The sequence below is a fragment of the Eptesicus fuscus genome, chromosome 4 (genome assembly GCF_027574615.1).
Source record: "Eptesicus fuscus isolate TK198812 chromosome 4, DD_ASM_mEF_20220401, whole genome shotgun sequence".
Lineage (NCBI taxonomy): Eukaryota > Metazoa > Chordata > Mammalia > Chiroptera > Vespertilionidae > Eptesicus > Eptesicus fuscus.
Window position 1 is genome coordinate 5,130,774 of NC_072476.1, and position 23,018 is coordinate 5,153,791.

Genomic DNA, 23,018 nt, shown 5'->3' on the forward strand with positions numbered 1-23,018 from the left:
TTCTTCTTCTTCCCCTTCTTAAAGAATACCCTTCAGCATTTCATATAATACTGCTTTGGTGGTGATTAACTCCTTTAGCTTTTTCTTATCTGTGAAGCTCTTTATCTGACCTTCCATTCTGAATGATAACTTTTCTGGGTAGAGTAATCTTGGTCATTGGTTCTTGCTATTCATCACTTTGAACATTTCTTGCCACTCCCTTCTGGCCTGCATAATTTCTGTTGAGAAATCAGCTGACAATCGTATAGGTGCTCCCTTGTAGGTAACTAACTGTTTTTCTCTTGCTGCTTTTAAGATTCTCTCTTTGTCTTTTGCCCTTGGCATTTTAATTATGATGTGACTTGGTGTGGTCCTCTTTGGATTCCTCTTGTTTGGGATACTTTGGGCTTCCTGGACTTGTCAGTCTATTTCTTTCACCAGGTAGGGGAAGTTTTCTGTCATTATTTCTTATTTATCTTTTGAAAGAACCAGCCCTTGGTTTCATTGACCTTTTATATATATATTTTAGACTCTATTTCATTCATTTCTGCTCTAATCTTTATTATTTCCTTTCTTCTACTCACCTTGGATTTTATTTGTGTTGTTATTTTTATTTGTTTCAAGGTAACTTTTGATTTCTCCTTTGATCTTATTCATTATTTAGTAGCATGTTACTTAACACCCATGACTTTGTGTATTTTTCAATTTTTCCCCCTGAAGTTGATTTCTAGTTTCATACCATTGTGATTAGAGAAGGTTCTTGATATGTTGCAAACTTCTTAAATGTATGGAGACTTGTTTTGTGTGCTAACATGTGAGATATCTTAGAAAATGTTCCATGTGCACTTGAAAAGAATGTATATTTTTCTACTTTGGGGTGAAATGCTCTGAAGATATCAATTAAATCCATCTGCTCTAGTATGTCATTTAAGGCTGCAATTTCCTTGTTGATTTTCTGTCTAGAAGATCTATCACTGAAGTCAATGGGGTGTTAAAAATCCCCTACTATGACTATATTACTGTCAATGTCTTCATGTACGTCCACCAAGATTTGCTTCAAATATTTAGGTACTTCTATGTTGGGTGCATAAATATTTACAAGAGTTATATCCTCTTGTTGGATTGCTCCTTTATCATTATGTGGTGTCCTTCTTAGTCTCTTACTATAGCCATTGTTTTAAAGCCTATTTTGTCAGATATAAGTTTTGCTACCCCTGCTTATTTTCACTTCTATTTGCATGAAATATCTTTTTCCATCCCTTTACTTTTAGTTTGTGTTTATCCTTCATTCTGAGTTGGTCTCTTGTAGACAGCTTGCTTTCTTACCCATTCAGCTACATTGTGTCTTTTGATTGGAGCATTTACTGTAAGTCATTTACATGTAAAGTGATTAATAATAGGTATACATATATTGCCATTTTATTTCTTTTAACTCTGTTCCTTTTTTGTCTCCTTCTCCTTCTCTCTTCTTCTTCTTCTTCTTCTTCTTCTTCTTCTTCTTCTTCTTCTTCTTCTTCTTCTTCTTCTTCTTCTTCATGCAGGCATTTTAACATCTATACTAATAATAGAGGAATATGCAAATTAGCCAGGATGCCATAACATCACGGCCATTCAGCAGCGTTGCGGGGGCTGTGGGGCTGTGGGGTGGGACTTTGGGTATGGTGCAATTTTGTCCCACCCAGGCAGACTCCCTATGGCCCTACAGCTGAATCCCGACACAGACCTGGGATTTACTAAACTTTACTGGAGCTGCTCCCCCCACACATCCCACCCCCTGCCCCAGGACTGTGCTATCTGTAGCAGGGCACCCTGGCAACCTCCTGACAGGTGGGTGGCCAGGGAGAGCCTAGTGAGACGGGGGTGTCAGGGAGCCATGGAGGGGTGGGGCTGCCAGAGCCAAGTTTCCAGGTGTCTGGGGAGAGCACCTGACAGGAGCCCAGACTGTAAAGAAGGAAGAGGAACCGGCCACAGGGAGCTCTTCCAATACCCCTGCATGGACACCCTACCCCAGCCCCCGCACCCCTGGGGGGGGCAGGGAAGCTGACTGGACAGGGAGAAGACCCATCCTTGGGGGAAGCCACAGTCTGCATCTCTGACTCCCAATCTCTTACCCCACCCCCCTGCCAGGGTGCCCACAACAATAGCAGACTTGCAACAACCCGTCAGAGCCCCCAAGGCACCTGGGGCCTGTGGCCTGCCACTGCTGGGCCCCCTCCACTGGGGCCAGGCACACCTCTCCTCCCTACAACTCCAGACCCAGGTAGAGGCAGGCCCAAGCAGCCCCCCAGGGTCAGACCCATACCCCCCAACAGCAGCGGCGTTGTCTCTGTAGCAGAAGCACACTGAACCTTGCCGAGGGCCGTGGCTAAACTCGCCTTCCTAGCCCACCTGGCCCTGCCCTGGCCCGGCCCTGCTCACCCTTCACCTCCCCAGCCCCTACCCTGCTCCAGGAGATTGGAGCCCTACCCTGAGCACATACATCTGCGAAGTGGCCACATACAATTTAAAGAATGGTGCCAAGTGGGGAGGTTTGACAGTTACTCCCCCTTCAGCCTTGCCACTCCCCTAGCACCCTCTATTGCCCCCCCCCCCCCCCGGCCAGTGCCTCCAGGGATGACCACCGCTACAGGGCTGCTGGCCAGAGCCCGCCCCTCTGAGGCCTGTGGAACCCTCTGCAAAGCTTTGATAGCTACAGTCCCAGGAAACAATCATGCCTTCCTCCCCTAATCAGCACCTGCTACCTGCGAGGGTACCTATGGGCTTAAAAATAACAATCCCTTCCATTTAGAGATCACTTACTTGATGAAACATTTCTAGGTTTATTAGCTCAAAACCTCCTCATGACAACCCAGTGAGGTAGGCAGAGAAGAGATTACAATTCCCATGGTATATGTGTATGTATTCAGAGAGGAAAAGTGTCAAGCCCAGTGGTTCCCAAGGTGCAGCACACGCCCCACAGGGAGGCAATTTGATTTTAAGTGGGGGCAATTCAAGAATGAGTTAACAGTGAATTTTTTGCATTTCTTATGGTTCTAGGGGGGCTCATATACAGCGTATCCTATATAATAAAAGGCTAATATGCAAATGACCAAATGGTGGAATGACCGATCACTATGATGTGCACTGACCACCAGGGGGCAGACACTCAATGCAGGAGCTGCCCCCTGGTGGTCATTGTGCTCCCACAAGGGAGCGCTGCTCATCCAGAAGCCAGGCTCATGGCTGGCGAGCACAGCAGCAGTGGTTGGAGCCGCTCCCACCTCCGTGGCAATGCTAAGGATGTCCGACTGATGGCTTAGTGGGCCTACGCCATCAGTCAGACATCCCCCCAGGGCTCCTGGACTGCAAGAAGGCGCAGGCCAGGCTGAGGGACACCCCCCCACCAAGTGCACAAATTTCGTGCACCAGGCCTCTAGTTTCTTATAATATTGGTTTGGTGATAAAAACAAAACAAAACTCCTTTACCTTTTTCTTGTCTGGGAAGCTCTTTATTTTTCCTTTAATTTTAAATGATAGCCTTGCTTGGTATAGTCTTGGTTGTAGTTCCTTGTTTTTTATCATTTTGAATATTTCATACTAGAGGCTCAGTGCATGAATTTGTGCATGGGTGGGTCCAGCTGGCCCACCCCGATAGGGGCCCATTGGGTGGGCCAGCAGCGGGGAGGGGCCATGGGAGGTTGGCTGGCCAGCTTGCCCTGATCGGGGTGGGGGAGCCACTCAGGGGCAGGGCTGGTTGGTGGGAGGGGCAGCAGGTGGCTGGCTGATCAGGGTGTTGGGGGCTGATAGTGGGCGGGGTCAGCTGGGGGGGTGGGCAGCTCCCTGTGTGGTTAGTGTGATTCTCTTAATTTGACCTCTACTTTCTGAGACTGAACCTGGGTTTTCCCATCACTCCTTGACTTCATTCATGTGCTTTTGATTTGGGCGTGGTAACCTCACTGGGATGTTTAGAGCTCCTGTCTTTGATCTACTGTGTCGATTACCACATCCTTCCCCCGCCTCTTCCTCTTTCCCACTCCTTTCCTCTTTCCATCCCCCCCTTCCTCTGGCCAGGTTTACTGAGTAGGTGACTCAACCTGAATGTTGACTCACTAATCAAATCAGTGGGCATTTATTAATTTGGCTCATAAAAAGGCTCACAACAAAGGTATTGGGGGCTGATGGAGGACCAGGCCAGCTGGGGGGGTGGGGGCAATTGGGGACTGGATCAGGCCAGTTGGCTGTCACAATGCATGTCATAGCCACTGGTAATTCCAGTCATTCTGGTCATTCCACTGTTCCAGACGCTGAGCTTTTATATATATAGATTACCTTCTGGCCTGAAAAATTTCTGTTGAGAGAACAGCTGACAGTCTTATAGGAACTATCTTATAGGTAACTAACTGTTTTTTTCTTGCTGCTTTTAAGATTATGTCTTTGTTTTTACCCTTTGTCATCTTAATTGTGACGTGTTTTCATGTAGGCCTCTTTGGGCTCAACTTGTTTGGGACTCTGAGCTTCCTGGACTTGTGTCTTTTTTCTTCAACAGGTTAGGTAAGTTTTTTGTCATTATTTCTTCATATAAATTCTTCTTAAAAATATGTTTTTATTTATTTCAGAGAGAGGGTGGAAGAGGAATAGAGATAGAAACATCAATGATAAGAGAGAATCATTGATTGGCTGCCTCCTGCATGCCCCCTACTGGGGATCGAGCCTGCAACCCAGGCATGTGACTGGGAATTGAACTGTGATCTCCAGGTTCATGGGTTGACATTCAACTACTGAGCCACACTGGCCAGGCTTCTTGTAGGTCAGGGGTGGGGAACATCTGGCCTGTGGGCCATATAAGGCCTGTGAAATCATGTGGTCTGGCTCTGCCAAGGCATTAGGGGTGAATTAGTTAAATGTTTGACCAAATATAGCAGGCTAATTTTTAAGTTGATAATTTTGTATGGCCCGCAAATGATGGTATAAATATACAAATGGCCCTTGGTGGAAAAAAAGGTTCCTCATCTGTTATAGGTTCTTGATCCCTTGCTCTCTCTATTCTCCTTCTGGTACCCCTAAGATGCAGATGTTGTTATACTTCATGTTGTTTCAAAGGTCTCTTAAACTACTCTTATTTTTCAAAATTCTTTTTTCTTTATGTTGCTCTGATTGGGTCTTTCTTTCTTCCTTTTTTTGGTTAATCCTCACTCTAGGATATTTTTTCCATTGCTTTTTACAGAGAGTGGAAGGGAAGGGAAGAGAGAAAGAGAGAGAGGGAGAGGGAGAAAGAGAGAGAGAGAGAGAGAGAGAGAGAGAGAGAGAGAGAGAGAGAGAGAGAGGCATTGATGTGAGAGAGGCACATCAATTGGTTGCCTCCCACACATGCTCTGACTGGGACCAGGGATCAAACTTGCAACCCAGGTATGTGTCCCCCATCCATCACAACATGTCCACATCTAATTACTGAAGTTGAGTCCTGGCTACCTCAAAGATTTTGCAGCTTGTCCAGGCTTTTCTGAATAATTTCTGACTCTTCCATATCTTTGATTTCATCTCTGGTTTATGGTTTTGCTTCCATTCTGTGGATGGGACATTCACAGCTACTATCTCTGAATTTGACTGTCAGCTCAATAAGTCCCAGGGTCTTCCCCCTCCAGGCCACCTTCAGTAGGTAAAACATTCTGCTTGAATTGAGATCGACTTAACCTCTAGCATTGGTCTGCTAGGCTGGTGTCCAGGTTTGTCTGCTGTGGCCCTTTACAAGGAAAAATTTAGATAAGGAGCGTATTAACCTTTTGCACTCAGATGTCGAGTGTGACTCGACATGGTTAGCATTAGAATAAAGGAATTGAGAAAAAAGCAAGCGAGTGCAAAGGGTTAAGGGAGGGCCATGTAAATCCAGGACTCTAGAATTGGTGGATGTTTTAGGGTGGGGTCCTGACCTGCCAGGTTTTTGATATAGTAAGGCTGGAAGATAAGCTCACCTGAAAAACTCATCTCAGATGGTCATACTATGGGTTTTGATAAAGGTTAGCCAGGGGGGTCCAGGGAAGACAGCAAGTGTGGCAAACAAGGAGTTGGGTAATAAACTAGGTTTCAGTTAGGGCCAGAAAGAGGCTTTGTTAGATGATAAGGTGGAGGGTTAAGGTCTGTGTCCAGGTAGGACTACAGCTCCCCAAAATCTCTGAATGAAGCTATTTGCTATCATCATGTGGCCTGACACAGGTCGACAGGAGGTAATAATACCACAGATCCTTTTCTGTTTTTAAAAAACATATTTTATTGATTTCAGAGAGGGAGAGTGAGAGAGAGATAGAAACATTAATGATGAGAGAGAATCATTAATTGGCTGCCTCGTGCATGGCCCCTATTGGGGATTGAGCTGCAACCTGGGCATAGACCAGGAATCGAACCATGACCTTCTGGTTCATAGGTCAACTCTCAACTACTGAGTCACACTGGTTGGGCCCTTTTCTGTTTTAAAGTGTCAGATTTTCATAGAAAATTGTTGTATTTATGCCAGAAACAGATTGGCAAGGATCTTTGTCACCAGCTGGTCTAAACCCCTACATTTTTACAGTGTATTTTATAGTATAGTCATAGTCTAATTTATAAGACTGATTCATGTACATTCTATGAAAGTTAAAAAAACCCCTACCCAGTGATAACTGTAATATCAATTTATGTTTTTTCCTTTCAGTATGTTTTCTATGCAAATACATATTTATTTGTTTATTTTATAAAAGCAATCACACTGTATTTAGGTTTGTATTTTGTTTTTATTCTCGTGGTGTCTGAACATTTCCCATTATTAAATATTTTTTAAAATATAAGTTTTAACAGTTGTACACTTCATCATCTGGATAAAAGTAATACATTTGATCATTGTTAGATATTTGGATTATTTTCTATTTTTTTCACTAATAAAAATAATGCTGGGATGAGACTATAAAAAATCTGACTCTCTGAATATTTCTTTAGATTAAATTCATAGATGATGAATTAATGAAGCTTATGGGTGTTAAGATTTCCTCAGTTCATTTGCTTAGATTTTTTTAGATAGGTATATGCAAAATAATGAGAAATGTTGCCACTTCCTTTTCAATAATTATATCATTTACTTATTTATGTTTCTTGTCTTATTGCATTGTCCAGACATTTAGAGTAATGTTAAATAATTAGAGTCAGAATAGGCAAAGTGCTTTATTTTAATTTTAATGGAAAAGGCTTTAGTGTTATGTTGCCAAAATTTGTATACTTATATTTTATTTAGAAATTTTGCATTTATATTCATAGATGAAATTGGTCTGTAGTTTTCTTTTTCTATGCTTTCTTTGTCAAGTTTTATGATAGGGTTATGCTAGTTTGGTAAAATATAATAGGTTTCTCTTCTGCAGAGACATTTCCTGGGTCAGGAGGAAATAGCAATTTCCAACAGGCAAACATGCTGGATGTTTGACAGGCCAGCCGAGTGGTTTTCTTTCAAAGATACAGACAGAAGGTACATAATTGAATCCCCACACTCAGCTCTAACTGGTTATCCTGTCAGGAAGCTGGAATGTAAAATGATGTGCAATTGCTTCAATTACAAGAATTGAAGCATTTAGACAATTCTCCCTCTTCTGTTTGAGATGCAGGATCTGCTGCTGAGTTTGAAGCTGTCAGGAGTCCAATTTAGCCAATTCCAGACTCGGGGAATTTCTGTGGGCCATTACTGGCCCTGTTGCTACAGCAGTGCTGACGTGCCATCTGTCATCCTGCATAAAGGCTTTGCTCCTCATTCCACACTTTCTGTGCTGGCCCCTCTGCTAGGAGCCTGGGCAGTGAGTGCATTTATGGGAAATATCCTCTGCAGTCAAAACTCCCCTTTTTGAAGGATCCTCAGAGTTGACCACAACACCCATCATCTGGTGGGTCTCCAAATTTCAGGTCTCTATTAATTTTCCCAGTTCAAATATAGGAACAGTAGCAGAAATGAGAATGTGACCAGTTTGACTCTTTAATTGTTAAATACTGTAAACCTCTCCTAAATATGCCAGGAATCGTCCATTTTTTCCCATCGTCACTGCCACCTGCAGGCTCTCACCGGATTGCTGCAGGCAACACTAATTGGTCTTCCTGTTTTGGGCCTATGTACTACTCCAGCCCATCCATCCCATGGCCAGCCAGGGGGATATGGCTAAAATGTCGGTAACTGTCAGTAACCTGGTTGATTACCTCTTTCTTAAACTCTCTGAATGACTTCCCAAGGAATTTCAGGTAAAGTTAGAACTTGACACACCTTATACAACAGATGTGCACTATTCCCCCTACTTTCCTCTGCAGCTGAACCTTCTGTGCCTTCCCCCCCCCCCCCCCCCCCCCGCCTCCCACTGTAATCTGGCTTTCCAGTGGCTTGTTCCACTTCTGTGCACTGCACTTCTCCCTGGCTTGAAACACTACTACCTGGTTAACATCGACTTATCTTTCAGTTTCAACTCAGACGTCATTTTCATGGGTGGTTCTGTGAGCCCTCTGGGCTGAGTTTGAGGACTTTTCTCTCAGCACCTGCATCGTGGCCTGTGCAAGACTGCATTGCATGTGGCGCCTCCCTAACACCTTGCAGAGAGGACAAGGGCCACATCCGCCATTTCTCCTGCACTAGCATAGTTCTCAGCATGCAGCAGGTGCTCAATAAATATCTGCCAGGTACCCACGAATCCCTACTTCCCCTTCGCTGTTTACTTCTGGCCGCAAAGCTAGACTTCTGGTTCTGTTTCTGTGTGAGATTTTGGACAGGAGAAGGGCTGCAGTGTTTACAGGGTAGTGCTAAGAAGCCAGTGTATTTTAGATTGGCTAGCTGGTCTGTCGCATGGTTGCATGTTCCCGGATTATAGTTTAAAGTCTGCAGCCATCTGTGTGAAGAGTGACGTATCATTAAACCTTTGTTTACCAGCATTGAGAATCATTTACTCCTTCCCGCCTCTCCACCTTCCCCCCCACCACCTGCCTCCCCCTTAACAGTCTCTGGAAGTAACTACAATTCTGAAATGATGTGACTATGAATAGCCTTTAGCCCTATCTTCTAGGTCAGTGGTCGGCAAACTCATTAGTCAACAGAGACAAATATCAACAGTACAACGATTGAAATTACTTTTGAGAGCCAAATTTTTTAAACTTAAACTTCTTCTAACGCCACTTCTTCAAAATAGACTCACCCAGGCCGTGGTATTTTGTGGAAGAGCCACACTCAAGGGGCCAAAGAGCCGCATGTGGCTCACGAGCCGCAGTTTGCCGACCTCGGTTCTAGGTCATTGGAATTGAAACCTGAACATTTTATAAAAATTTGTGTTAGCTCATGGGTATTCTCCCCAACTGGCTATATAATTTTATCATCATAGTTCCTTTAGCAAATTTGAATGAGTTCTCATAGTCAAATGAAAGTTTGCTCAAGCACCTTAAGCTAAGCATATTACAAAATCAAGAATAAAGGTTATAAATTAATGATGAAAAAAACAGACAAACAAAAGACTGGGCTGCTTCCCTAAATCCTTTACCTACTACGTATGTAATGAGAGCAAATGTCATTCTTTACCATCTCAATGTCATCATCTGAGAAAGGAGACTATAACCCCTGCTTGTCTCTTAGGTTTCCTGAAATAACGTATTTAAATACAACTTGTGATGCCATTAAGATGGCAACATGGGTTGCTCCCAACTTCAGTGCCTTCACAGGAGACTCCCAGGCAGCTGTCCGCAGACAAGACAGCATTGTGAAAATCCGGGAGCTGGGAGTGAGGCTGCAGGGCCCCCTAGATCACAGAGAAGGTTAGGAGAAGTGGCGAGTGACCACACTGCCTCTCTCCCAGGCAAGCTGTGGTTTTTCCAGGGGGAGGAGAGAGCCCAAGGTGGATATCCCCCCGCGTGTCGGATGATCCCAGGAGGCCCACTTGGGTTTTGCCTCCTGGGGATCTCTGGGAGAATCTGCAGAGCCTGGCCATGGGGATCAGATAGAGACAGAGGGGGCACCTGGTGCTCAGCTCCGGGTGCACCAGGCTCCTGCACGCAGTGGGACCCAGCAGAGACCCGATGTGCAGAGTTCAGCTGGTGACCCCTTTTGGCCCAGGAGCGCAGTTGGCAGTTCTGCCTGATTTGGGTTCCCAGCCAGTGAGCTGTACTGGCCATGGAGCCCAGTGTATGGTCCCACCCAGACAAGGTAGACAATTTACAGCCTCCCTCAACCGCTGAGTCTAGGCTCTAGTGCAGTGGTTCCCAACATGGGGCACACGCCCCACAGGGGGGCAATTTGATTTTTAAGGGGGACAATTCGAGAATGAGTTATTAACAATGAATGTTTTGCATCTCTTATGGTTCTAGGGGCCTCATATACAGTATATAAATATATATTGTGACATTTATGCATTTCAGTTCTCTATTATATGTTTTGAAACTTTATTTGCTATTTTTTAATGTCACTTCATATTATTATTATTATTATTATTTAACAATTTCTTAGTGATTTCTTCCTCAGTACTTCAACTGTTCTTTTGTTCTTTTATTTTTCTCTTTCATGGATGCCATGTTCTTTGGAAGCTTGTTTAGACCAAGTTAACGGCCTTTTAGGCTTCCTCCACGTGAATAGGAGTTCACTTTTTGAATAAGAATTCTGTCGGGGGGCGGGGGAAACAACAGGATTTTAGAGATGCTTAGGTGGGGCATGGCCAAAAACAGGTTGGGAACCACTGCCCTAGTGCCTGCCGACCAGGACACCTGGCCAGAGAACCCGGGCAGCCATGGAGCCCATTTTACAGCTGCGCTGGCAGGGAGACAAGCCAGAAGCCCTGCTCAACTAAGTCTCTATAACCTCTGGTCCTGCACAAGCAGAGATCCTCTGAACCCAGCCCACAGCCCCGCCCAGCTGCAGAGCCCAGCCCACAGCCCCGCCCCACAGTGGAGCCCAGCCTGTAACTCTGCCGGACTGCTGAATACTGCCTGTAGCCTTGTCCAATCAGGGAGCCCAGCCAGTGGCACTGCCCAATCCTGGTGAGGTAGCCTAAGTAGCAATACTGCCCGCCCAGAGAAGATTCTCTAGGCCACCTAACTGCAGGACAGAGACAGCTGGAGGCTCCTGCTGACCAGAGAGCCCGCCAGCAACCCAGGCAACAGCTAGCAGCCTACCTGATCACAGAAGCACAGCCTGCGGCCCTGCCCAACTTCCAGGCATAGACCACGCCCTGCCTGATTGCAGCGCACAGCGTGAGGTCTCACCTGATCCCCAAGCTTTGCCCACAGCCCTGGGCACCACCTGGTTGGAGCGCAGCCTGAGACACCACAGAACCAGGAGCAGTAGCAGATCTCAGCCTGTAGCCAGGCAACTTCACATCTCAAGAGCTAGAAACTGAACACACTCAGCCCGAGGTTAGCAGGAGGAAGGAACTAGTGAAGGCGAGAGCAGAAATACGTAGACTAGAGAATATAAAAGCAATAGAAAAGATGAACACAACTCAGAGCTGGTGAGACAGGACCCAATAAATAAAATTGTCAATGAAAGAGCAGATAGTACAATTGATATCACAGACATACAAGGAGTGGCAAGACTGCTATGAACAATCATATGGCAATAAATTGGAAAACCTAGAAGAAATGGATACATTTCTTGAAACATACAATACACAAAGACTTAATCAGGAAGAAACAGAAATTCCAAACACATCAATAATGTGTAAGGAGATTGAGTCAGTAATCAAAAACAACTCAACAGATTCACTGGTGAATTCTACCAAGCATTTAAAGTATTAACACAAGTCTTTCTTAAACACAAAAAATTGAATAGCAGGGAACACTCCTAAACTCATTTTATGAGGCCAGCATCACCCTGCTATCAAAGCCAGCTAAGGACACCACAAGAAAAGAAAACTGCATGCCACTATTCCCGATAAATACAGATGCAAAATTTCAACCAAATACAATAAAACCAAATTCAACTGCAAACTCAAAGATCATAAACCATGACAAATGGTATTTATTACTAGGATGAAAGGATGTACAACATATGCAAATCAATGTGATACATCATATCAATAGGATAAAGAGTTTAAATCATATGATAATTTCAACGGATGCTAAAAAATTTGACAAAATTCAACAGCCATTCATGATAAATACACTTAAGTAATTGGGTACAGAAAAAACGTACCTCAATATCATAAAGGCTGACAATCAGCCTGCACCTAATGTTACAGTGAATGGCAAAGGTTGAAAGTTTTTCCTCCATGATAAGGAGCAAGATAAGAGTGCCTGCTCTGGCCACTTCTATTCCACATAATCCTGGAAGTCCTAGCGAGAGCGATTAGGTGAGAAAAAGATATAAAGTCATGCAAATCAAAAAAGTATATTATCTGTTTGCAAATGACATGACCTTATAAGTAGGAAGTCCTAGACTCCACCAAAAATCTCCTGGAACTAATAAATGAATTCAGTAAAGTTTCAGGATACAAAATCAATATGCAATAATAAGTTGCATTTTTATACACTAGCAATGAAATATCTATAAAAGGAATAAAAAACAACCTCATTTACAATAGCGTTGAAAAGAATAAAATATTTTGGAATTCATTTAACCAAGGAAGTGAGAGATCTGTACACTGACAACTATGAGGCATTAATAAAAGAAATGGAAGTTGACACAAATAAATGAAAAGACATGTCATGTTTGTAGATTGGAAGAATTAACATAATCAAAATATTCATATTCCCCAAAGGCATCTATCTATAGATTCAATGCAATCCCTGTCAAGATTTTAATAGCATATTTTATAGAAATAGAAAAAAAATTCCTAAAATTTGTATGAAACCACAAAAACCCTGTGTAGCCAAAGCAATAGCAAGAAAGAAGAACAAGCCCTAACCAGTTTGGCTCAGTGGATAGAGCGTCGGCCTGTGGACTGAAGGGCCCCAGGTTCAATTCCAGTCAAGGGCATGTACCTTGGTTGGGGCACATCCCTAGTAGGGGGTGTGCAGGAGGCAGCTGATCGATGTTTCTCATCTGATGTTTCTAACTCTCTATCCCTCTCCCTTCCTCTCTGTAAAAAATCAATAAAATATATTTTTAAAAAAAGAACGAAGAACAAGGCTGAAGGGAACACAGTTCCTGATTTCAAACTATGTTACAAAGCTATAGTAATTGAAACAGTGTGGTACTGGCATATAAACCAATATATAGACCAATGGAACAGAATAGAAAGTCTAAAATAAACCTATGAATATACAGTCAATTAATATTTGACAAGGGAGCCAAGAATACTCAACGGAGAAAAGTAGGCTCTTCTATAAATAGTGTTCAGAAAACTGGTTATTCACATGCAAAAGAATAAAAGGGACCACTCACAAAAATCAACTGAAAATGTATTAAATATTTAAATGTAAGACCTGGACCCATAAAACTTCTATACTAAAGCAGAGGGAAAAACATACTTGATATTGATCATGCTAATAATTTTATGGATGTGACACCAAAAAACACAAGTACAAAGGCAAAAATCAGCAAGGGGACTACATCAAACTAAACAGCTTCTAAGAAGCACAGCAAAAGAAACAATCAACGACAAAAAAGAAAAGAAAAGATAGCCTAAAAATAGACAGTGAAAAGGTGTGTAATTATCTGGGAAATGCAAATCAAACCCACAGTGAGGTATCACCTCCCCCCTGGGGGAATGGCTATTGTCAAAGAGACAAGAGATGACAAGTGCTGGGAGGATGTGGAGAAAGGAAACTGCTGGTGGGATTTTAAAGTGGCGCAGCCACCATGGAAACCAGTATGGCGGTTCCTCAAAAAATTAAAAATGGAACTACTTTATGATCCAGCAAAATCCACTTCTGGGTAAGTACCCAAAGGAATGAAGTCACTATCTCAAAGGGATAGCTGCAGCCCTGCAGCATTGCTTACAATGGTCAAGACACGGAAACAACCTGGGTGTCCATCAGCGGATGAACTGGTAAAGAAAATGTGGCATACAGGCACAATGGAATGTTATTCAACCATAGAAAAGAAGGAAATACTGCCACTTATGACAACGTGGATGAACTTTGAGGGCGTTATGCTAAATAAAACAAGTCAGACAGGGAAAGACAAACTGCACGATCTCACTCACATGTGGAAACTAGACATCTAAACTCAGATACAGAGCACATTGGTGGTTGCCAGGGGCGGAGGGCAGGGGAGAGACAGGCAGCTGGTCAGCGCGTACAGACTTCCAGTTGTAGGATGAGCCCGTCCTGGTGGTGTAATATATAGATGGTGACTATGGTTGACAATGCTGCTTTGTATGCAGGGGTGGGCAAAAGCAGGATTATAGTTGCTCGTATGGAAAAAGACATGCATGCTCTGATGACTACAATAGCTCTATTAACTCAAAAGAATGTCACAATGGCACAGTAACCTACTTTTCCCACCTCTGTATTTGAAATGAGCTAAGAGAGTAGATCTTGAAAAGTTATCACCACAAGAATTGCAACTTTTTAGGTGCTAGATGTGTTAACTAGCCTTATATGGTAATCATTTCATAGCATATACATATATTAAATTATTACATTAAACACCTTAAACACGTACAATGTTATATGTCAATTATTTCTTAATAAAGCTAGAAAATGAACATTTTACCCATTTGAAATTTGAACCATATGAATAAAATACCTATTAAAAAGAAAAGAAATTAGAACTCAAGAAAAATTAAACATAATATGTAAAAGGTAATGGATAAAAAAATGAGGTATTACTACATTGAGGTGTCATGGTATAATAATTCCAGCTATCAATATTTTTGAGTGCTTGCTATGTTTGGGAATTGTACATGCATCATTTTATTTTATCTTCCTGCACATCCTGGTTGAAGTATGTCTTCCTTTTAAATGAGGTAATTGAGCCTCAGAGAAGTTAAATAATTTGTCTGAGGTCACACAGCTTGCAAATGCCTGAGCCCCGCTTCATGTTCATACTGGAACAGTGGAGATGGCAGGGATTGGTCCAGAGTCCAAGTCTTAGTTCCCTTATTTACTAGTTACTGGTTTGAAGGCACATCCCTTAAACCCCTGAGCCTCGTTTTTGCAGCTGCCAAAAGGGGATAAAGTATTTACCTGGCAGAGTTGGTGTGAGGCTTATAAACAGTTTTGCAGTTTGATGGACTGAATCATTAGAGGTCTACCTCACCATACGTCATTTTTCGAAAGCCCAGTGGAAAGAACAGTCACCTCAATACTAGTCACGTTGGTTCCCTCCTTGCTTCACCCTCTATTTGTGTTGGGGAGAACCAGAGCCTATGCCATCGTGTGAGAGCACGGACTTGGACTACCACAGACCCAGGCTGCAGGACTGGCTCTGCTACGTACTGGCTGAGGGAAATCACTCGACCTCGTCAAGACTCAGTGTCCTTAGCCCTCAGCGGGGCCAACAGTGGGTTCTAGGTCCTAGGGTTGCTTGTGAGGGCCAGAGGGCAGTGCGCGGACATTCCTTACTAGTTTGCAGTACATCAGGGAGCTTAACAAATGGCACCCAAAGCGACACGTAGGTAAGGAATAACAGCACATCACACATTATACACACCAAACAGCACCAAACCAGTTTCATTCTGAAATGAGCTGTCGACGTCGATATTATCAGTGTTTGTTTCATGAATGGGGAGTATTTTCCTGCTTCCACGGAGCCGCCTGCCCGGCCACACTCACACCAGCGATTCTTACTTTGAGAGCGGTGCTCCCTCCATCACACAGCTCCAGAGGGTCCAGGAGGACTTCGGGGCTCCCAGGGAAGACGATGGGGACCAGTGAGGGCCACCTGCCGTCTCCCAGAAGCAGCGAAGAGGTGAGAGCTTCGGGAAAAGTTCAGTGCAGAGAGCAGAACGGGGAGAATCAGTTTCTCGATAATGCTGAGCGTTACTGACTCAATGACGCTGAGAGTACAATAGCCCCACGAAAAGGCCTTTTCTCTCGCATTTGGGTGTTGTGACCCGGACACAATGGGATGCTCTGCGGGTGCCCACGTGGCATTTTGCGGATTCATACCGGCCATCCACCCTGCTCCATACATCCCGTAAGTGGGCAAGGCCAGACTAGACACCACGAGGCTCACGCATTGCTCACTGACCATTGGCACGCCAGTCAAAGCCACGAGGTCCCGCTTCGCGCATGGATTTTCTAAGGCATCTCCCGGGATCTCCACCCCTGGAATATGTCCCGGACCTCCCCAGTGCTACGGACCTTTAAATGTTTTTGGATATCAGCACTTGACAAAGTTGAGGCCCTTTTGCATCTGACCGCACTTGTGCTGTAAGTGGCAGCGGGCACTTGATGTCGGCCCGCGGAAGGCCGGAGGGCGGGCCTGCCTCCCAGGCCATCGCCACGGCGCTGAAAGGTCCTGGCACGTTAACAAGTGGCAGGCACTGGCTTTGGCGTCGGGTTCAAATCCTGACGCTCCACTTGTTGCCGATATGTTGGGCAAGTGAATGGACCTTCCCAAGTTCATCCAAGAGCTAACAGTACCAATTTCCTGAGGCTGTTCGAAGTATTAAATCAGAAAAAGCTGCTCACATGAACTTGACCACGTAGCGTTCCATGACCTGCGCATCAGATGAGCAGCCAGGGCACCGACCGGGAAGGCGAGCGTCTGGCTTCGGAATCCTTACCCATCCTGGCCAGCGTGTGAGCCGGCGTGGGGTTGGGAGAGTTACTCAGACACGGGCTGGAGCAGGGGTCGCAGTGCACACGGCTCTTAATACATCCCTGGCAAACGTCGATGGTACGTGAGCTAAAATGCCAGGCACTCTCCTAAACACTTTGTGCGTAGCAACTGATTTTCCCTTCACGGTAATCCTACGAGGCGGGAACTAGTGCTCACCCCATCTTAGAGGCGAGGAACTCGGAAGGAGGGGGTGTTACCTACCTGCTCGGTGTCACACGGTAAGTGGAGGCAAGCGGCACAGTTTAGGAATCTACTAAGGTAGCCTCCATCATCCTCATGCTAGACCCTCCCATATTCCTTAGAGCAGAGCCCCTCACCTCAGCACCGCTGACATCTTGGGCCAGGAAGTCTTCGCTGTGGGGGCCACCTGGGCACTGTAGGGCGCTCAGCAGCCTCCCTGGCTTCTGTCATTGACGTGGCAGTAGCCCTGCCCTCCTGCCAGCTGTGACATTACCAAATATTCCTGGGGGCGGGGGTGGCAAAATTAATTTGAAGTTTGACTTGGCCATTTGCCAGCTGTGTGACAAGTTACTTAGCCTCTCTGATGCTCAATTACTTCATTTTAAAGGGAGACATATTTCAGTCAAGATGATCAGGAAGATAAAATAAAATGCTGCATTAAAGTTCCTGACCACAGTAAGCACTCAAGAGACGGTGGCTGGAGGGATGAGCCCATGCTCCGAAGTGTGCTGGCCTCACCCCGCACCATGACACACCTTGCACATTTGCCCACAAACATTATTTCAGTCAACCTGTGAGACAAGCAGGGTCCCCTCTTTAGCCTTGACATTGAGAACCGCCAACTAGAGAAATGAGGCTCATCAAATAGATAAATCACTCCTCCCTCCTGAGGAAGCAGAGGTGTTAAGAGGGTCTGTAGAGTGGAATGGAAATCCTCTCTCATTTATGAAAACTTGAGCAGTATTTCTCACCTCTCCACCCGAAGGGTAACAGCAACGATACACAACATTTATTGAGCCTTTACTATGTGCCAGAAACTCCGTGCTTCATTGCTTGTTCTGCATTGGGTTATCCATCCCTTAAAATCCTGGCAGGGGGCTGATGTCAGCAATGACCCAACGTGTTTATGTCTCATGGCCTTTGTGTTCACGCTCCTTGGCAGTGCCCTCTCACTCACTCCAGGCTTTGTCCTGGGACGGCTCTCACTGAGAAAACACCCACAGACTGACCACAAGCAGACTTGCAAGTGCTTATGCACCAGGACTGTCTCTTGGCACCTCCTGGAAAGCAGAGCTGCCGTGTGGACAAGCCCAGGCCAGCCGCTGGCTCAGGAGACATTTTTAGCCCATTTGCCCCTGGTTGCCCTACCTGGTAGCCAGCCGGTCCCCATCAGCTGCCGTGGAACCCAGATGCATGAGTGAGCTCCCCTGAGACCAGAAGAATTGGCCAGAGGAGCTGAACCCCGATTGACAACCTAGAACCATGAATTAATAAATGGCGGTTGCTTCAAGCCATATGTTTTGGGTTGTTTTATTGAGGATACAGAAAAAGCTAACCGAAATGATTTCCTTTTAAACCTACAAATGGGGCCATGCAGCGTTAAAGAGGTTGAATATGTTTCCGTGGTCACAGCTAGTAAGTGAGAGCAGTGGGAAAATGCATTACTCTCCGGAGATCCACGCTGCGAATAATGACAGTTTTACTTCCTCCTTTCCAATTTGGAAGCCTTTATGTTGAATAAGAGTGGTGAAAAGGGATATCCCTGTCTTGTTCCTGTTCTTAGGGGAAATGGTTTTAGTTTTTGCCCAGTGAGTATGATATTGCTGGAGGTTTGTCATATATGGCCTTTATTATGTTGAGGTATGATCCCTCTATTCTCACTTTGCTGAGAGTTTTTGTGAAAAAAAAAAAAAGGTGTTGGATTTTGTCAAACACTTTTTCTGTGTCAATTGAAATGGTCATGTGATTTTTGTCTTTTAATTTGTTTATGTGATGTATCACGTTTACTGATTCCTGAATATTGTACCAGGCTTGCATCCCTAGAATAAATCCCACTTGGTCATGGTGTATGACCTTTTTAATATATTGCTAGATCCGATTTGCTAATATTTTGTTGAGGGTTTTAGCATCTATGTTCATCAGAGATATTGGCCTGTAATTCTATCTCTCTCTCTTTTTTTTTTAGTGTCTTTTTCTGGTTTTGGAATTGGGATAATGCTGGCCTCATATAAAGAGCTTGGTAGTGTTCCTTCCTCTTGGGTTTTTTTGAATAGTTTGAGGAGGATAGGTGTTAGTTCTTATTTGAATGTTTGGTAAGACTCCCCTGTGAAGCTATCCAGACCAGGGCTTTTGTTTGCTGGCAGACTTTTTTTTTTTTTTTTTTACTGCTTCAATTTCATCAGTAATTATCAGACTATTCAGGTTTTCTGATTCTTCTTGATTGAGTTTTGGAAGATTATATTTTTCTAGGAATATGTCCATTTCATCCAGGTTGTCCACATGGATGAAATGGACATATTATTTCATAGTATTTTTATTTTATGATCCTTTGTATTTCTGTGGGGTCAGTTGTTACTTCACCTCTTTCATTTCTGATTTTGTTTTTTTTGGATCCTCTCTCTTTGTTTCTTGATGAGTCTGGCTAAAGGTTGTTTACATTTTCAAAAAACCATCTCTTGGTTTTATTGGTCTTTTTTTTTTTTTTAAGTCTCTATGTCCTTTATTTTCACTCTGATCTTTATTATTTCCTCCCTTCTACTCACTCTGGGTTTTTCTTGTTGTTTTCTTTCTAATTCTTTAAGTTGTAGAGTTATATAGTTTATTAGAAGTTTTTCTTATTCTTTGAGGCAGGCCTGTAATGCTATGAACTTCCCTCTCAGAACTGCTTTCATTGTGTCCCATAGATATTGGGTTGTTGTGTGTTCATTTTCATTTGTTTTCAGGACATTTTTCATTTCTTCCTTGATCTTTTTGGTAACCCATTCATTATTTAGTAACATGCTATTTAGCCTCCATGTGTTTGAATGTTTTTGGGTGTTTTTATTGTAGTTGATTTTTAATTTCATGCTACTGTGATCCAAGAAGATGCTTGATATGATTTCAATCTTTTTGAACTAATAGAGATTTAATTTGTGTCCTAACATGTGGTCTATCTTTGAAAATGTCCATGTGCACTTGAGAAGAATGCATACTCTGTAGCTTTGGTATGAAATGTTCTGAAAATGTCAATTAATTCTATCTGATGTAGGGAGTCATTTAGGATTGCTATTTCCTTGTTGATTTTTTGTCTAGAAGATCTATCCAGTGATGTCAGTGGAGTGTTAACTTCCTCTACTATGACTGTATTGCTGTTGATTTCTCCCTTAAAATCCTCCAGATGTTTTTTTTAAAAATATATTTGGATGCTCCTGTATTGGGTTCATATATGTTTACAAGAGTTATATCCTTGTTGTATTGATCCCTTTAGTATTATGAAGTAGCCTTCATTATCTCTTGTTGAGGCTTTCACTCTGAAGTCTATTTTGTCAGATATGAGTATTGTTACCCCAGATTTTTTTTCATTTCCATTGGCCTGGAAAATTGTTTCCATCCTTTCACTTTCATTCTGTGTGAGTCCTTTGTTCTGAGGTGGGTCTCTTGCAGACACCATATAATTGGGTCATGTTTTCTTATCCATTCAGCTACCCTATGTCTTTTGATTAGAGCATTTAAGTCATTTACATTTAAGGTTATTATTGGTAGGTACTTATTTGTTGCCATTCAGATTCTTTATGCCTGTGTTCTTCTCTTTCTTTCTATTTCTTCATCTTCTTACAACAGCCCCTTTAGCATTTCTTGCAGTGCTGGTTTGATGGTAATAAACTCTTTTAGCCTTTTTTTTTTTTCTGTGAAGCTCTTTATTTCACCTTTGATTTTGAATGATAGCCTTGCTAGGTAGTGTAGTCTTGGGTTCAGTCCCTTGGTTTTCATTACTTTGTATACTTCATGCCACTCCCTTCTGGCCTTAAATGTTTCTATTGAGAAATCAGCTGACAGTCTAATGGGAGCTCCCTTGTAGGTAACTATCTATCTCTTGTAGCCTTTAAGAGTCTTTCTTTGTTTTTAATGTTTGCCATTTTAATTATTATGTGCCTAGGTCTTTTGGGGTTCATCTTGATTTGGACTCTCTGTGTTTCCTGAACTTGAGTGACTTTTTCCTTTACCAGGTTAGGGAAGTTTTCTGCTATTATTTATTCAAACAGATTCTTTATTCCTTTCTGAGATTCTTCTCCTTCTGGGATTTCTATGATGTGAATATTGTTATGTTTCATGTTGTCCCAAAGCTCCCTTAGACTCTCCTCTTGCTTTTTTTTTTTTTGATGGGTAGAGAATGAAATACAGGGTTTATTAGGGGGGGATAGGGGGAGGAGCAGCAGCCAGGGTCTAAAGACATTTGGGAATTTGAGCAAAGTGTAGGCTGACCATGGGCAGGGCCTGGGTTTGTAGGCAGCCTGAGTGAGACTTCTAACACTCAATCCTAACACGGAAACCTAAGGTACAACTGTGAAATGCTAACTTCCACACACAGTCAGTCAAGAGCTGAAATAACCAAAAGAGGAGGGTCTAGCTCACCGGTTTTCAACAGGGAAGCAGTAGGACCTCTACAAGCAGACCAGGGGGAAGGGAGGTCTGGGTTCTGGGGAGACTAGCCATCAGCAGGCAGGGCCAGGGATGCTGCATGCTCAGTGAAGGACTGTCCTGCCTCAAATACCAGGGGCACCCCCATAATCTACCTGGGACCAAGCAAGGATGGGGGCACCCTTCCCCTCTGCTACCTTCCTCTCTGTTACCTCATCAGTTGGTGCTGATGGCTTGCTAAGAAGTACAGTACAGCTGTCGGGACTTCTGGAGCTAGGAGGGTCTCAGGAGACCTGCACACAGCTGCTGCTCAGATCCTTTCCGCTCAGGCGGATGAGCTGTGGCTAATTTATGGTGAGGACGTCACTCTGGATCTCGTGGCTCAACTGGGTCTGTAAATCACTCAGCTTCTTCTTTAACCCAGAGAGGGCTGAGAGGACGATGGTTTCAGGGTGCAGAGAGCCACAGGACTCCACGTTGTAGTAAAACCTCTCCGGCTTGCCATTGGGGTCTGAGACTCATCTTCATCCAGCTCTGAGTACTTGCTCTTTGGCCACTCCTCTGGCTTGGGGTACACCGTGTGCCTCAGGGCATTGTCGGGGTCATACTCAAAAGCCACCCCTGCGGTCAAGGTTCCACTTGGCATGCTCCTTGCCAAAGCCCTTCTTGGCATAGGCGCGGAGTCTCAACTCCTGGCCCTTCCGCAGCTTGACGATGAGGATGTCGTCCTGGTCCACGTAGTCATTAGGGTCGTTATCTCGGTTCTGGGACGTCACCCGGGAGTACTGCAGCGTGTCCACAATGTCATCGCTAGTGAGGGGGATTAATCCGAGCCTGTGAGCGATGAACTCGTTGTGAAGGACTGAGGAATTGGCGTCAATCTGAACCCAGTCAATGGCTATTATGGGCACCTCGGCGATGAAGACCCTCCGAATGGAATTAGCCACCGCTAGGTCCGCGTTCTCGATGATTAACTTGACATTCTCGTCGGTGAGCTCCGTGATCCGCACGGTGGGCTGGTTGGCATACGGCATCGTGCTCCGCGGCCCAGCGGGCCGCCGGCGTCCACGCTGCAGCGTGCCCCTGCACCGGAAGTTCTCTCCTCTTGCTTTTTAATTTTATTTCATTTGTTGCTCTGAATGGATGTTTTTTTCTACCTTGTTTTCTAATTTGCTGATTTGGTCCTCAGCTTCTTCTAGTCTACTGTTGTATCCTTCCAGGGTTCTTTAGTTCAGCTATATCATTCTTCATTTTGCAATTGTTCCTTATTTATTGTTTCAAACCCTCTTTTCATGTGGGTATAGCTCTCATTAAGTCCCTTATAATTCTCATTAAGTTGCTTGTAGTTCTCACTGAGTTGTTTGAGCACTCTTATTACAATTACTCTGAATGTTTTATCTGACAAATTACTTGCCTCCATTTCATTTAGTTCCTTTTCTGACAAGTCCTTCTTTTCTTTCATTTGGGGGTTGTTTCTTTGTCTCCCAATTTTTTCTGTCCCTTTGATTTTGTTTTTATATATTAGATCAAACTGCTATGCCCCCCAGACTTTGTGGGGTGGCCTTATGTAGTAGGCGTTTTGTGGGACCCAGGATGCAGTCTTTTAGATCTCCTGAGCACCCATCTAGGAAATCCCCTTGTTTGAGTTGCTTGGGTTCTCCTCTTGTAGTTGGGCTTTGAATGTTGTTGTCCCGTTTGTGGATGGAGTCTCCTGTCAGGCTGGCTGACTATGTGTCTCATCCCTGACCACATTGTGAAAGCTGTTGTGGAGGTGCTATCTGAA

At 44.0% G+C, this 23,018-nt stretch overlaps 1 pseudogene; it reads right to left on the reverse strand.

Annotated features, from left to right (window-relative positions):
• Positions 1-21,579: 21,579 nt before the first annotated feature.
• LOC129148680 (DNA-directed RNA polymerase II subunit RPB3-like) lies at positions 21,580-22,313 on the reverse strand (annotated as a pseudogene).
• Between the last annotated feature and the right edge of the window lie 705 nt (positions 22,314-23,018).